Below are 16,353 nucleotides of genomic sequence, written 5' to 3'. Positions count from 1 at the left end.
CTCCGCCGCCCTTTTGTGTTTTGCCCCCTGTGGAAAACCAGTGTAAAAACCCCAAATTTGTCGCAAAGCACAACACCCCCGTTTCTGCTCCCGCACGGTGGCGGTGGGGGCACAAAATGGCCGGGGGCAGGTCCCCGGGGGGAGCTGCTGAGGGGCTCCACGGGGCCCCCGGCCCCCTCAGGGAGCCCCGGGAGTGCTGAGGGGGTCCCGAGAGAGACCCTCAGCGGGTGGGGTCCGGCCCCTGCTCTGCCTGGGGAAGGGGCCTGAGGGTCCTGAGAACGTGCTGGGAAGGAGCGGGAGGAGTATGGGAACACTAAATGTTGGGAACGCTTTTTGTGTGTGAAACAAAATAAAATAAGGTATTCAGGTCTGCATCCACTTGGCTGCCTCATTCTCTGCCTCAGCACGCTGCATCCTGAGCTCTCCTGAGCTTGATTCTGGGCTTTGAGATGAGCAGGATCAGAAATAAGACCTCACCTTCTGGCTGGGGCATCCGACGGGAAGCCACCGAGGCACCTGGACGCAAGCGTGGTGCCTCGCCGGCCTGAGCGAGGCAGCGGCTTCAGGATGCTGAGGTCTGCCACTGTCAGTGGAAGATGGAGAAAGCGACCTGATCTGTTCCCTGCAAATGGTCGGTGACAACAGAGGGGCCGGGGAGGTTTTCTCCTCGGGATTTGTACCGAAGCTGGCAGTGTCACGGAGCAGGAGCATCTCCGCTGGGAGAGGGAGATTCCCTCTCGTGGACTCGCTCCAGGCGCTCGTATTTATGGAGATTCCAGTGAGCACTCCACCCTATTCCTTTGCAGTGCGGGATCCAACATAAAAACCTTGCACGGCCGTCACGTGGCTGGTTACTGTATCTCAGCTGCGGAGCAGCGACTGGAAAACAAGCCGCAGCAGCTCTCCGAGCTGCTCCTGCTCCTCTCACAAACGCTTGCTCGACGAATCATTAAAAACAGCTCGTGCAGAAATAGCCAAAGCACTGGACGGACGGGTATTTGCGCGGACAGAGCCGTAAAAATCTCTTGGTAGGGCAGCATGTGGGAATAGCATAGGAAGACCGAGGTACTCGCTTCTCGGAAAGCAAGAGGAAGTTGTGAGTGTGTTTGTGCTCTTGACAAGTAACTGGTCAGGGCTAGGCTGGGACGGTACCACGGAAAACAGCGTGAACAGGTTCTCCTGCGAGCTCACCGCCTCCCGTGTTGTGCCTCGCAGCCTTTCCCGCACGTCTCTGTCTTTTCCAGGCACTTCTGGGGGAGCTTCTTGGCACGCTCCTCGTCTTCCTTTCTCCCTGCATTGGCAAAGGGGCTGGAGACTGGAAGTATGATAAAGTGGCCAGAACGGGGATTTTATTTCTAAATCTTCCAAACAATTATCCCGTGTTTTGACTGAATATCAGAAAGACTCTATTTCAAGCTCTGCATGACAAAATTGGTTTCCTAAGAACAGGGCTTTGTTTCATTTACCTTTAAAATTGTATCATATAAAGAACTGCTCCATTTTCAGCGGTGACATTTTACCTATAGTACTGGCTTATGGCTCTGTTACTGCCCTTTCTCGTGGCCTAAGATGTGTGTTGAGGTTTGTCATAACATGACTTTTTCTCCTTGTTTTGTCCAGCAGCTACTGATATCTCGGACGTTGATTTAACACTGGGGATTTATTTTTTTTACATTTTTTTATCTTTCTTAGCATTTCTAGTGCCTTCCATTTACTCCAACATTTAAAGAATTTCACTCACTTGCCCGTGGAATATTGTTGGGATGCTTGAGAGAGGAGCTAAGAATAGCAGAGCACGGAGACTGGCGGGCAACACCAGGTAGAGCAAAGCTCACCAGGCTTTGCTAGCTGTGTCAGGTGAGAAGATCACTGTTGCTTAATTTCAACCTGATGAAGAACATAACCTTCCTTTTTTATTTCCCCAGTGACACTTTGTTGCAGGAGGCAGATACAGAGGAATTCATTTTTGTAACAAGCACGGTAAGGCTCAGGTTCATAATGTATTCCAATACACAATGCTTCTTCATCTTATCTGTTTTTATTTTTTATCATTATTTTCCACTTTAGGAAGCTATAGGAGGAGAGCTTGAGAGCTGTACTTGAACACAGATGGTATGATGGCACAGCATTTGCTGCAACTTGCTTCAAGTTATGTTACAGAGTTCATTTTTAACATAAGCTTTAAACCTTTATTTTGTAGAAAAGTCTCATTGAAATGGCAGCTACCCAAATATAGACTATACATTTTCAGAGGTACTTGGATGTTTTGTGGTAACGTGGTGAAAGATGAACTGATACGAGAAAATAGAATAATCCTTACAAGCGCACAAAAATCCACGCTGGAGTGTGTGTGTTAGATGAAGCACAGGTATGCATCGCTTCCTGATACCTCCAGGAAACACAGGGGAACCGCTTGTGAAGTAGGCTGCAATATTGTAGGTAGTGTTAATAGGTTTGTGGAAGGAAAACATCAGCCTTTCCATTCACTTCTTTCCATTATTTCTGTTTTTGGAGTGAATGGAACGTCTCCTGCAACAACCCTAATTGCCACTAAGCATAGTTTTTGTTTGCTAACAGCCCCATATGTCAATAGACTCTGCACTCGTTCTCCTTTAAGTAAGCTATTTTTGCCAAACACCATTTCCACTTCTCTGGATTTTACGAACGCTGCCATTTGAAACAGATCCAAGGAATTAGACATTACTCACCTTTGCATATGCCGTCTCCTGAACAGATACTCTCCTGCTGTCTTCTATTCTTATATTTCCTGCACTTTTCCCCCAGTGTGGAATGTTATATTTTGTCTTGCTTACTGCAGCTTTGACCAAGGAACACAGCCTCTTAAAAAGATAGGCTTTAAGCAGTTTCCCTTTCCTTCAAATGCATTTTCTGTGCTGCTTTCCCCACGGCTTTTTGTTCGATGACTTGCACTTTCACTATCTCAGACTGTCAGGCATACTTGTCAACAGCGAGGAGCAAAAACTCATTTGTGGAGTTAGATACATTACCATATAAAAGTATATATATGTGTGTTTATTTACAGTGCTTCTCACTTCACTTGCTTCTTGAGAGAGGAAGAAATGGAGTGGGAAAAAAATGAAAACGGCCCCAGATGTCTTTTATTCTCCCTCGAGCACAGCATTTAGTTCTTTCTTCTTCCCTCTCATCGTTTATCCTTTAAGCGCTAGTTATTCTCCCCTGCGCCTAACCATAACCGACAAAGTGGATGGGTGGTTACGGGAGGGTTATCCGCTCGCTGGAAGAGGACAGCAGGAATTTTGGGGGAGGTTACCCTCACACAGGCCAGGGAAAGCAGTCCAGGAAGTCAGTAGGAATAGCTCTTAAAGGTCGGTGAATGCTGTCAGGAACTGGGAGGCAGAGCGTTGCTCGATCCTGGTGCTAACCAGGAGGCGGCCGCTGCTGCTGCTAGAAAATGGACATGTTCTGATTGCCTGTTTTTTCCTGGGAACAGGAAAATGAGGAAAGGCAGCCTAGCAAAGGGCATTTCTCTGGAGACCAGGAGATGATTCGGCAAATCTACGGCCTACGGGGGGAGAAAGAAGAGATGGCAGCTCTGTCGTGTGGTGTCCTGCCGTCAGGAGCCACTTTTCTGAACGCTGCTTGCTCACAACCCTAGCTGTTGTGAATTTGTTTCATACTTTTCTGCACCAATTCTCAGGTTATTATGTTGTATATACGAGTATCCTTATGTAGTCTTTTTGAGCTTCTGCAGGGCTTTGAGCTCCTTGCCCCCCACTTAGCAAGATCTTCAGAGTATTACCACCTTTCTGGAATAAAACTTTCATCAAAATTTAAAGGAATCTGTCCTAGCTGCCTTCGTGTCTTTCCTTGGCCACAACCTCTGATTTACAAGTCAGACTTCAAGCTTTGCTGATAGCATAGTGGACGAGATATTTCTTCTCTTGTGTAGTCTGATTGGGGTCTTGAATAAGCTGACACACTTTGTTCTCAGGACATTCTTGTAGATTGACCAAACAGAGACTTTACTGAAGGAAGGATACATTTTAGACTTTCCATTTTGTTCCTTTTTTTTTTTTTTTTTTTTTCACAGTGGTCTAAAATGAGTCAGATTCTGACTCCGTGTCAGGTGCCAGTGATAAAAAATATAAATTGTGGATAAGGCTGCTATTTTCTGCCACTGAATGGGAAGTAGTCAGAGCTGCTGGGTCTTAAAAGCCCTTTCTCTCTGCTTCCTCAAAGATGTGCTGAGAACCTTCTCTAAATTTCTCACCTTTTCATCCATAGTCCATTTTTATTAAAAATGACACATCTAGCTGAAGAATCAAAGTGAGTCCTGATTCAGTAACCCTGTACACAGGAATTAAATTCTCAGGTGATTTTGGATATGGACTGGTTTAAATGCATATATTAGAGAGAGTTAGCGCCTGATTGCGAGTGTCCTGAAAGAGGAATCCTGAGATTCTGCTGCCAGGAAAAGGCAAATGTCATTCTCACAAAAATAAAATATTTAAAAAAAAATATTTTTAAACATTTTGTCACAAAAGTGATGTGTATACAAGAAGGATGTCAGAATACCACCAAATAAATGGCATAGAGCAGGTAAATTATAAGTTAGCACGTTCCTTGATTCTGAAAAAAAAAAGTGATGCAAAACGGCAACTTCCTTCACAGAACTTGTCGCCAAATGACAAAGATAAATTGACGCTGCTCTTTACTTCCTACTGACCTTTCTGAGAAAGGAAGCTAAATGCTGCTCTTCCTTGTTTAGAAAAAGTCCCAGCAAGGTATGAAAGACTGTAAGTTTGCACAGATGTCACTAGAAGCTGAATTTAATCTAAAGAACTTTGATTTCTGACGTTCAGTGCATGACATGGCGGAGAACACCAGAACCTGGCTGTATTTAAAGGTCTGTGATACATTTCAGTACCGAGTTAGATGCGAGTTAGCTTGAGAGGTCTGGATGTTGTGTATAAAATGGAGCTCCATGGATGGATCTCATTTGATTTCTTTCCTTTTAGTGTTTGAATGTGTCTGCAACATTTGAGCACCTATGTATTGAGAAGAAAATGAGCAAACTCTTGAATTGCTGAAAGCTCATTTTCAGAACGGGCAACTTGGCATGGCTTTGGGTATATTTACTTTCCCATGGAAAATTCATCCTATTTCTGTGTTGTACCTGATTTGATTTTGCAAAATTAAATGCAAACTGAAAAGCTATGCGGAAGAATAAAGTTCAGCACTCGAATAAGATTGATTAATCAGACTATTTTGAGAAGCAGCTAAGGAGCGTTTTAGGGATGCTGCTGCAGTTATCAGAACTGTGAAGAAATCAGATGAAATATCCCCAACCATCAGCACAAGAAGGAGACTTAACGTGAGTGTTTAAAGACACTTGGCTAGACAGAGGCCTGCAAGTGGAATATATATGGTTTATGTCTTGTGATTTTATTATATTCTCATTCTTAACCGATTGTCCAATGCTGAGGTATTTATGTCTTCCACAGACGTATTGAATGAGTGTATCAGATAAGTTTTCTTCTCCATTTCTCCCTACAGGAGACAAGATGGATGATACTGAAACGGGCATGCTTTGTCCTGAGATGTGCTCAGGCCCCCGTCAGCTGAGAGCACCGACTGAACCTGGGTCCTCCAGGGCTGAAGGTACGGGTTGGAGTGAAGTTAATACAGTGCTGATAAATTCACCGTTCATCGGTCTTATCCTGGTACTCTACACAGTCCTGAATTACACCCTGAATTACTAAATCCTGAGTAATTCGGTTGGTCTATAACTGAAAACAGTTCTTTTCTTTTTGCAAACAATAGCCACGGGGATTTGGGAACTTGGAACTCTCCTTAGCTTGTATTCATTTCCTTTATGTGTAGCCGTTCTTGAGTGAGCGAGATAATACATAAGAAGTGTTACCAGAAGAGACAGGATGTCTTGAAGCAGACTTGAGACTAACATCATTCTATTATACTTACTTTGATTTATTTTTGGACTTATTTTTTATTTATTTGAGCTTACTAGCTGATGTTATTTTAACATTGATTGTCAGGAAAAAGGTTCTGTAATGTCTTGTTTCACATCTGTTCTGTCACTAAATTTCAGACCTCCTTGTCTTGTAAGCGTTTATTCTGAACTAATTTGTCTGATATTTTTAAAACGATAAATTATTTACTATATTTACATTCTTTAGAAATAGATAACAAGCTGCTACAGTTGAAGGCATCAGAAAAAATGCTAAGGTGTGCTCGTAGTTTGTATATATGTAAGTTGCCAGTTTCATAAGGTATGGCCTGAGGATTTCCAAAGGACCTCAAAACCAAAGTAGCATAGCTAGTATATGATAGATACAAACTCTCACTAAAACCATGATCAACGGGTAATTTGTTGAACCTGGATTTTTAAAAGGTAATCCAAGGAATTACTAACACAGTGAATTTTGTATTTGGTTATCATTATACTTAAAAATGGAACGATACAGTACCTCAAAGATGATTTTATGAGGTGGTCTTAGCAACCACAATTTCTAGAGCAGAAAAGTCCATCTCAATAAACTCTTACTGTTACCTGAGTGGTTCAACAGAGGTATGGATAAAGGAGAATTTACTAATATATTTTATTTAGATTTTCACAAACCTTAGGTGAAACTAACAAGCTACTAAGGAAATTCAGAATGTAGTTTTACAAGGGAAACTTGGGCCCCAAAATACGTATTTAAGCAACTTTATTCATGTTATAGGCATTAATAGCATTTGTAACCTTGAAGGTTTGCTTAATGCTGTAGGAACTTGCATTTTCCACTGGTAAAATCTCTTAGTTCCCTTGTTTTTGCTGCTGAGCATGTGCAAAACCATCTTGACAGCTCCAGGCTGCTAAGCCCCAAAGAAATACACAAAATAAGCATTTTCTAGCAAGTTTCCTCTCAACTGCTTGTCAACTTCAGTTTTGCATCCCAGCAACCAATTTCAACTCATTTTGTTTTATACTGACTACATTTATCACAATTTATTTTATATTCTTGATAGGATATTGAAAGAGGCTCTCAGGGCCACAGATTGCTGCTGAAATGTTAGACAACATTTGGCACGAACAGGATCAGAAATTAAAAACTGGCATTTTTTTAGCCTGGTTGCCTTTGAAACGAAGTTTATAGGATTGTGTTGTTTATCTCTCTGTACATTCAGCAAATCCCCTTAAAAACTTTGGGACCCAATTTCAACCAAATTTGAAAGATGAAATCTCAAGATAAATAAGGTTTGTGAAAAACTGCAGCTGTACAGAGGACAAGGAGCATAATTAAACGCCTGCACTATGGAAAAGGCAGGTGGAAGCCAGCCTTTTATAGCAGTTGAGAGCAGCCAGACAGCCAGAGCATGCTCAAAGATTTTGATTGAGCATAGCATGTGGCCTACATAGAGGGTGGGTTTCGGAAGATAACCTGAGGTTATTAGGGCAAAGGAGATTTTAGGAGACAACACAAGACTGTGAAAACAATCAATCAAATCCTACTTTGTTTGTTTTATTTCTTGCAGAGCAACTCGACTCTCTTGTCCTGCCTCTTCTTCCTCCTTTCCACCCTGAACAGCTGCTTTCCTCCCAGAATTTTGGGAGTCTGTTACTATCTTTGTATTCCCCTTGCTCTCCTGGCGCAGTATCAATTCATGTAACTTAACAGGCATACAAATTTTGTCTGATTTAGTAATGAGGTCTCAGGTGTACCCTGTCGGGAGCCAGTTAATGGCTCTTTCTTCATCCAAAAAGTTCAGCCAGGCTGTTAGGATGTGTTCATGTCAAGAGCTGTAACAAAACTAATTGGTACTGACCCCTTTCCATCCTGACTGGAGAATCTCCTGCTTTGGTACGTATACTCACCAAATATTTGTGGATTCTTACTGTGCCCCCTGCCAGCTACCCAACGTTTTAAAGACCCAGTCCTGTGTGGTGGGACTAGTGAACCTAGTTTAAAAGGAGCTAACTAGAACTAAGCAAATGCTTTTAAAAATATCTATACACACATATCAAATAGTATATCCAACCTACGTCACAAGGTTTTTAGAATATTCCTATACAGTATGGAGGCTTAAGGATGTGCTGCAGGGTCTTTAATGTTCTATAAAACAGTGTGAGAGTTGTATATTTCACAAATTAGCTTAACTGGAGAAACAAATTACTTGCCTCATTTTTGTCTTTTCTCTCAGATTCTACCTCAAGATGGGTACCTTATCTGGAAGAGAAAGTTTTTGTAGATCTTCTCTGGTCAGTTGTCTGAACAGGATGACCCAACTGTGCTGGTGTCAAAACAAAGAATACATACGCACATAGCACTGTGCTGTGATAAAAACTGCTCTTCTGCACAGTGTCCCAGCTTGTGAAACCTGTCTGGTTTTGCATAATAGATAAGCCTCAGGAAGTATAAAATTAGTGGGAGTGCTTGCAGTGTGGCCAAGTTACAGTTTTACAGTCGTTTAAAGGTCAGCAGCAAATCGACATCTACACCCAGTCCTGCAGGATAAGGTTTTGTAGGGACAAAGCTCTCAGGCAAATACCTGCATCATTTGCCTACGGCCATACAGAAAATCCCAGGCTGAAGAAGGGACTGAGATCCTACCCTGTCACATGCAGGCCATGGCCAGCGTTACCAAGCCAATCTTTCTCATCATTTACCTAGCACAGACTTTGAAACCTAAGCCTTGAGGAGAAATTTTTGAAGAAAAAACTCCAGGCCTGAGGTCTCAGAGGGCAGCTATTCTTTTTCCCCATAACTTCTGGATTCTCTCTCTCTCTTTTTTAAAATTTATTTATTACTTAACTTGAAAATGAGTTTTGTATGAGAAGAAAGTTAAATTGCTGAAGGAGACTAACAAGTTTATGGATGCTATTATCTCCCAAATAGTTAATGTCTCACTTCTCAGTTAAACATTTATTTTTTCAAACTTGTTTTCAGCCATTCTAATAGGCTTCTGGCTAGGCTAATTAAGAGTGCAACTAAGCTGAAACCAAATGATCTCTGTGATAGGATAGGCAGCATGCAGGCAGCAATAACAGCAGTACATGAATTTCTGAATGCTGTGAATGCCTCTGAACTTCGCCAACAGGTGAGTTGATCAGCTCTCATTCTTCTCTCACAAGAAAAATATCACCGTAGCTGGTTACAGCTCATGCCTGCAAATGCAAAAAGCTGCATAGAGACAACGGTGTACAAGGAAGACTTGCTAGGCCATGGATTGAGATCCTTACCAATGTCAAATAAAAACTCGTAATCAGAGGTGCTCTTCTAAGGAAAATCTGAATTTTTTCGCCAACGTGCAATGATAGGTGGAGGGACAAGCTTTGACGGAAAACATCTAAACCCCAAAACCTAGTGTAAAAAATGTTCCACCTGCTGTGAAAACAAACATCAAGGAGGTTAATAAGAGAAGTCTGAAGCATTTCTATGTTCAGAATTTGGCTGAACAAAGAGAAGCAGTAAAAATCACAACTACAGGTGAAATCCGTAGGTGGTCTTACAGAATGGAAAGATCTGTACTGCATCCTGCAAATGCCGGAAAGCAGAGGCACACAGAGGGGTTAACAGGCAGATCATGAGACAAGGTGGAGATCTGGAAGAGCTACGGCTGATGTTCAGGCAAGAGGTCCTTGAAATGTCCTGTGCTCCATGGAGCACGCTTAAATCCACAGGTCAGTGCTGTGTACGCTACAGCTACTCAGCACCAAACAAGGAGCTCTCCAGACCACTTATTTTCTCCATCTCCCTCTGTATCTCTACAGATACAGGTGATGAAGCAAACGTGGTTAAGAGTTTGCTTTCTGCTGGAAGTTTCAAGCTACTGTGCACGTGTACTTGATCTGCAATACGAGGCCTACCCCTGAAACAGGCAGGGATGACTCAGGGAAGCCTTTTCCTTCTGATTCTCAGGTAGAAGCTAGGCTGTCATACCTGTACCTCAGCTGTCAACTGAGAAGCCTTTACTGGCACTTGCGCAGTGTGCCACTCCCAGGGAGATTTGGGAGTTTGCTAGGCATGTTCTGCAGTCCCTGGCACCGCTCCTACATTCACAGAGCGTTTTACATCTCCAGCATATCACCTCTACAGGTATGTAAGACACAGCAGCTCAAGGGGGACGTTCAGAGAGCTCTGTCGGGCTTTCCTCTGGATATTCAGGGCACTAAAGCACCCTTTGTCTATGCCTTGGTGCTTTAGCACCAACCAAAAAATCCCCCCCCTTACCCCCCATCATGATCTTCCTCCCGCAGAGCAGCCTTGCTGGTGATTTTGGCCTGCTCCTCCCTTCCCCAGCACTCCCCAGCGAGCTTCTTGCTCTGACAAATTCTCCCTTGGCAACAATAGCTGCTGCCGGGTCCCTCCCCGTCTGTGGTCATGGCTACTGGGGTGTGAAGCGCTCTGCCCACCTGAGTCAGAAACGCTCGGTGGCTCTGCTGACAGCGTAGCAAAGGGCAAGTCAGCGGAGGGATCGTGCTCAGCCCTCAGCACCGGCTCGGCAGCAAAGGCTGGGCGTGAGGATTGCTGGCCCGAACGCTGCAAATTCTCAAATTATTCTTCTTACTGTTTTTCAGTTCTAACAGCCCTGCAGAGCAGTTCGAATTTATGAATCCATCCCACACGTATTTTCAAACTACCTTCTCTCCAGAGAAGAAATTACCAAAATAAAAACGTTTCTCCACCTAAAAAATGAGCTAGCGTTATGTCTGGGGAGTCGAAAAGAATCCCCAAATTAGGTTACAAACAGATGCTGTGTGTTTTTTTGATTACAGTTGTTCTAACTGAATATGTTTGCAGATCTGTAAATGTTCAAAGGGATTTAAAAATAAAGAAGGCACTTTTTTTTTTTTTTCCTTCCAGAGCCTTAAAATTTAAATTCTATCTCCATGCTGGCTAGAAAGCTTTTGCTTCTGCTTGTTTTTTACTGAGCTTCCTAAGGAAGATGCTGTTTTTCTTTGCTTTTTGAAGGGAGAGACTTCAATTAATCTCTTTGAAACGTTTTCGGAGAAGGCTGGCTGCTGAGTCCACAGAAGCATTGATACTGCAGGCGCTGTGCTCGGGAGAAGCGCAGAACTGGTGGGTGCTCGTTCTGCAGCCCCCCCGTTGTTTTACACGTGCGTGGGGCATTTTTCCTCGACCGAGTGCCTGTGCTCCTCTAGCGCTACACCTGCTGCACCTTCCTTCGAGCACACGTTCCTTAATGTCAAGTGAGCAGCCTCGCGCATTTGGCTGGCTGCAGTGCTGAAGGGAATGCCTCTTAGCAGGTTGGGTGGGGGGCATTAATGTGTGTTTTTCTCGTGGAAATGAAAACAGCAGGCTTCTGCATCTCTTTGTTTCTTCCCATCTGGTTTTTGTGGTGAGTTAAGGTTTGATTTATTATCTGTACGGTGGTCTCAGCTTTCCACCATACCGCTCACTGCTGCAGGGAAGGTGCTAGGGAGCCCTGATCCTCCTCAGAAAGGTAACGGAGCTTATTTATTTTACCCAGTAGCGATCGCTGGATAAGGCACAGCAGCAGCCCTTGGGGCACGGAGCAGAACCAGGTCTCCTGGCTCTCAGTTGCAGCCCTGCCCAGCAGCCATGATTGCTCTCAGGATCAATGCTCTGCTGTCCATTTTTGCACAAATATGACGACATTTTAGCAGGAGCTAAAGGTTTCCTTGTGGAAACTGGTAGCAAGTGTGTACCCTGAAGAAACGGGTTTGTCTTCTTTAAGATGAATTGAATTGAATTTGGGTCTCCCATGTCCTGGGTGAATGCTCTTTCCACTGAAGTGCTGAGTTAAGGTGACGGGGAAGAGAAGATAGGAAACTTGGTTCACAGTTTGGAAGGAAAACATGACAATTGCTTGCTCTTCTCCCAGCTCATCTTCAGGAGAAACATCTGGCTTGTAACAAGAGGCAAAGAGAGATCCTTCCCTGACACCCGGATGCAGGCAGGGCTGAGGATGTGGCTGTGGCCACACCTGAGGACATCGTGCAGGGGCCCTGGCAGCAGCAGCGCCTTCAGGAGACTTCTGGCAGGGCTCTGACGGGGCTGCATCACGCACGGAAAGTGGAAGGCACCAGTCTACATGAGCCTGTCCTGAGGAAGCACCAAAATCTTGCCAGAACTCAATACGAGGTGGGTGGGGAGGAAAGGGAGGTTTCCATGTTTAACGCCGAGACAACATGCATATTTACAAGCCTCCATGTTCGCAGTTTTTCTTCCTGCGCTCTGCATAAACAGGAACCTGCTCCAGTTCGACGGCGGCCGCATATGGGATGGGCTGCGGGTTGTTATTGTTATTGCCATAACACTTGGGTGGAGAGATGTCAACCTGTACCGGGACCCAGTTAGGCTATAAACACAGCAGGCTGGAGTCCCTTGGAGAAGCAGAGAGATAGATGACTTGCTTGCAGCTAAACATAAGTCAGTGGCAAAAAATAGTACTGATCTCTGGGCTGAAAAGCCAGCGTGGGATCAACCCTTTTTGTCTCATGCTTCCTGCAGCTTGCAGACGGATGTGGATACGTAGGGCTGAACTGGGATCTGTTAGATCTAATTAAGCCCTAATTATAATACATTAAACAATTAAAATAATGAAGATCAGGCACAATCAGATCTCAAAACAAAGAGATTTAGCAAGATTAGATGTTTAAAACTGTACAGATGATGCTGCTAATCTTGGAGGAGATCCAACATAAACAATACAATATCCAGCCAGCTGGGAAGACAGCAAACTAGAGGTAATATCAGGTTCCCAGCACAAAGCGTGAGGGGGTAGGTGGATTTTCCCCCTCCATTATCCTGCTATATGTTTAGACAAAAGCAAAATACTGTATATATCAAAAAATGTATACGTGTGCACACATAACACGATGCATGTGAATGATGGAAATTTATGGGCTTCGAGGAGGCAGGGAACTCACAGCTTTAAATGCTTGGTGAATTATACATGTTGCTGTACTTCTCATTTATGCTTTTAAGAGTTATGTGGTTAGTTATTTATAGTAACTTTAGCCCTGAGGAAGCTGGCTTTGACTGACAACTCTGGGAGCAGAAGGTGTTCTTTGTCCATAAAACAGGTTTGGGAGATGAGAGGGGACCTTGGGCCCCACGCTCATTCCTTTCCTGGCCTCTCCAGGGATCTCATCACCACTTTTTATCAGCAGCAATGCATTTATGTCGCTTTGTCACTTGTGAGAAAAACCTGCTGTGTTGTTTGTGTGAAGCCAGGCTCCCCCCCCACCCCGAAACCCTAAGTTGGTGGAAGATCCTGGAGCTGGGCACAAAGCCACGGGCAGGGAGTGCTGCAAAATGCCCTGAAGCTGTTTGTTGGAGGCAGAGCGTGGGGAAGAGCGATATGTAACAACTGGTAATGGCAGGGCAGGTAAATGTGACCAAAGGCCTGTCCTGCAGTTCACAGGTAGAATGACTTTACCAGAAAAAAAGAAATTCTCTTAAAAAAGCCAAAGAACAAAGACATTCGAGGCATCCTCTGGGAAATAAGGATGAGCAATCTAAACTGTGGGTTTTCTTTGTATAATCGAACACCGTATTCCTGGAGGGATCTTTTTATTTGGTTCTTTGCTCTCTCTGATTTCTCTCGACAATGTACACAAGCTGAAGCACAGAAGAGAGAGAGTCAGAGAGAGATAACAGGGTACTGAGAGAATTTAATTAATAAATCCTTGTGGGACTGTGGGTGACTATGGAGAGAATGGAGGACGATGAGCAAAAAGAGGTCCTCTTAATGTCTGAACGCGTTGAACGTTTCATTGAAGGAAGGCAAAAGAGGCACCAAAAGGAGTTTATAGTTGTTGGAAAACAACAAAAAAAGAGTATTAGGCAATGCGTTCTCTTTTCTCTTTCAATTTTGCTGTAGCAAAACTTAGCACTGCGCCACTTTCAAGGAGGAGAATTTGGGCCAAGGATTTAGCAGCAGACATCTGAAGAACGCAGAAAAAGCAAGGGATTGGGGAAACAGAATAAAAGACTCTTTTACGACAACCACCTTCTGTTACAGTTCTTTGGGAGACACACACGAAGTCCTGCACGGGCGGGTGCCACACACACTGAGACACAAATGCTGGAGCCTCCTTGCTCCACAGCAGGCAGCAGATAGACAGGAGCAAGGCTGCTTAACTTCAGGCTGACCCAGGAATGAAAAATTTTTGGCATACTGGTCTTGACCTCTCTCTTCTGTCCTGTCAGCTGTTGTTTCCCAGTGCCCTTGGACGGGCTGAATTTGCTCTTGCTGGCGGCCTTTGTGTAGTTCCCTCCCCTGGTACGTGTGTTGAAGCTAGGCTTTTAGGTCTTCGGGTGGGTCTTGAAATTGCCGATTAAAATCCCACATCTCGGCTTTTATTAAAAGCTTTGCTGAGGTCCAGAAGTTGCTGGAAGCCTGATATGCGCCACAATTTACTGGCTGTGAATTATGTAGATACTCATATTTTTAATTTCCTTTCATTTAGTTGTGTGTGCAGGACCTCTGTCATGACCAGCAGGGAACTCTCCTGGGTACAAAGAGGCAATTCAGCGTCTGTGCCAACCCTGGCTTGTAAAAGCCCGGCAGCTCTTGACAAACAAAGCCTAGAAATGTTGCTATTAAAAGCATTTATTGAATAAATCCATATGTGACAAAATGATAGCTGCAAAAAGCACTGGAATTGTTTTTTTAATGGATAAATCTTATTTGAAAGGTAAAGGGGAGCTGCAAAAGCTCAGAGAACAGTCACCTGAGGATAGAGCTTTGAGCAACGTGGGAAAAATTAGACCCACTATGAACAATATAGAAGATAATAGATTTCAGAACATGTCTGCTTTGAGTGGGAGCTTTTATGTAAAGAAAAGAGAGGATAAGCCTGGTTTTAACTTCTGTATTTGAACGCTCTCGCAGAGATAAGAGAACAAATCCTCGTTCCCACCAGCAAGCCTGCAGCAGCTAGAAACAAGAGGACCCCTGTTCTTCTGCAGGGGGGGCAGCAGGCTGCAAGTGGCACCGTGGGCAGGCTCTCATCTCCCAGCCGAGCTGCAAGGCCTCCGGGTCTGCTTTCCACCTTGATTATACACCAAGATGCCACTGCAGTGTGCCCTCTCTTCCCCTCTCCCTTCAGGAGGGAAGGAGGAGGGCTGCTGACCCAAGGGGGGGCTCTGTTGGGTTCTCCCCCGTCCCCACAGCAAAGCACCAGCCCTTCGCTCTGCACGCAGCCTTAATGCTTGAGGGAGGCAGGGTGCTGAGCTCAGGTGGTTGAGATCTCCCTAGAGGGTGGAGCAGAGGAGCAGCGATTGTGTAAAGGCTGCTGTAACAACCGAAGAGCAGCCCTGCTGGAAATCCAAAAATTGTCATGGGAGAGGATCCTATTTCTGTGCCTCTCTGCTTAAAGCTTCTTTGCTTTGGCCTTGCTTGGTGATCAGAACTTGCTCTAGATACCAAAATAAAGAAAAAAGAATGACATTCTTTGAAAAGAGGCATCTGGACTGTATTTAGCCTTAAAAATAAACCAAGAGCAGCTATCTGAATTGATTGTCTCGTGGGATGCTGAAGACGATCTGTCATGATGGGCTTTCGGCAGGTGATAGCTGGGGGTGGATGTTTTCATTTGAGGGGTGGAGGGCCCTTCACTGGAACTGGCAGAGGCAGATGCAGTGACCTATAGGTGCAAAATAACCTCTCTGGGAACGAGCAGTCTCTAGCGAGGACAGGCTGCTCCTGTGACGGCTGCTGACACACATGAATGCAGTATGGAAATGCTCAAACTAAGTCAGGAATTTCTTGGCACACATAATGTCCACATTGGGGATATGTTTTACATCACTTCAGGGATGGCCTAGCTTGTCCGGTCTCTTCAAAGAGATTGTTGGAGAAACTATGAAAACAACATATCAGGATTATAGAGGTTTACTGCAGGATCAGATAGAAATGAAAGGGAGGACAGAAAAATTGTTATGGAACAATTAAAACAAATAACATCAGAAAACATAACAGCGGAACTGATCCTGCAGAAGTCCTGGATGAATATCACAAGCAAACCTGGATTTAAGAAGATATTTGGGAGGTAATGAGTTCAATCTTGCGAGGAACAGATTTTTAAAATCAGACGTAGGAAAACAGTCAGAAGCGCCTACTATGTTTGGAATATTACACATGCAGGTGCAAGTGCCCGATTTAGAAATGAGTCTCTGACATTCCTGCGAGGAGCAAATGGATGTTTGTGTGCACCTATTGCTGCAAATCAGCCTTATCACACAAGAATGTCCTGCTTTTGGAAATGTCAGTATTTTCTGAAAAAAATAATTGTCCTCTCCTCAGTTTCCCAATCTGAGATGACCAATGTTGGTGAAATTGTAGGCCTTTTATTTCATGACAGATCTACACTGGCTT

General features: G+C 44.2%; 1 long non-coding RNA gene across 16 annotated transcripts; it reads left to right on the top strand.

The window, feature by feature from the left end:
- The first annotated feature begins 31 nt into the window (after window positions 1-31).
- Window positions 32-16,342, top strand: LOC310893513. 16 transcript variants are annotated; one of them, XR_014579035.1, is made up of 8 exons: window positions 32-1,096; window positions 1,693-1,819; window positions 1,926-1,980; window positions 2,068-2,112; window positions 5,539-5,643; window positions 8,185-10,079; window positions 10,848-11,063; window positions 11,851-13,973. It is a non-coding gene; the product is annotated as an uncharacterized lncRNA (long non-coding RNA). The 16 variants fall into 16 exon arrangements; XR_014579044.1 differs by having other exon boundaries at window positions 1,693-1,857; XR_014579031.1 differs by lacking the exons at window positions 1,926-1,980; window positions 2,068-2,112 and adding an exon at window positions 14,444-16,342 and having other exon boundaries at window positions 1,693-1,857; window positions 11,851-12,110.
- The last annotated feature ends 11 nt before the right edge of the window (window positions 16,343-16,353 follow it).

Source organism: Anser anser (assembly GCF_964211835.1).
Source record: "Anser anser genome assembly, chromosome: 2".
NCBI lineage: Eukaryota > Metazoa > Chordata > Aves > Anseriformes > Anatidae > Anser > Anser anser.
Note: the sequence above shows the minus strand (reverse complement) of the source record. Positions and strands in the feature narration are given on the sequence as shown.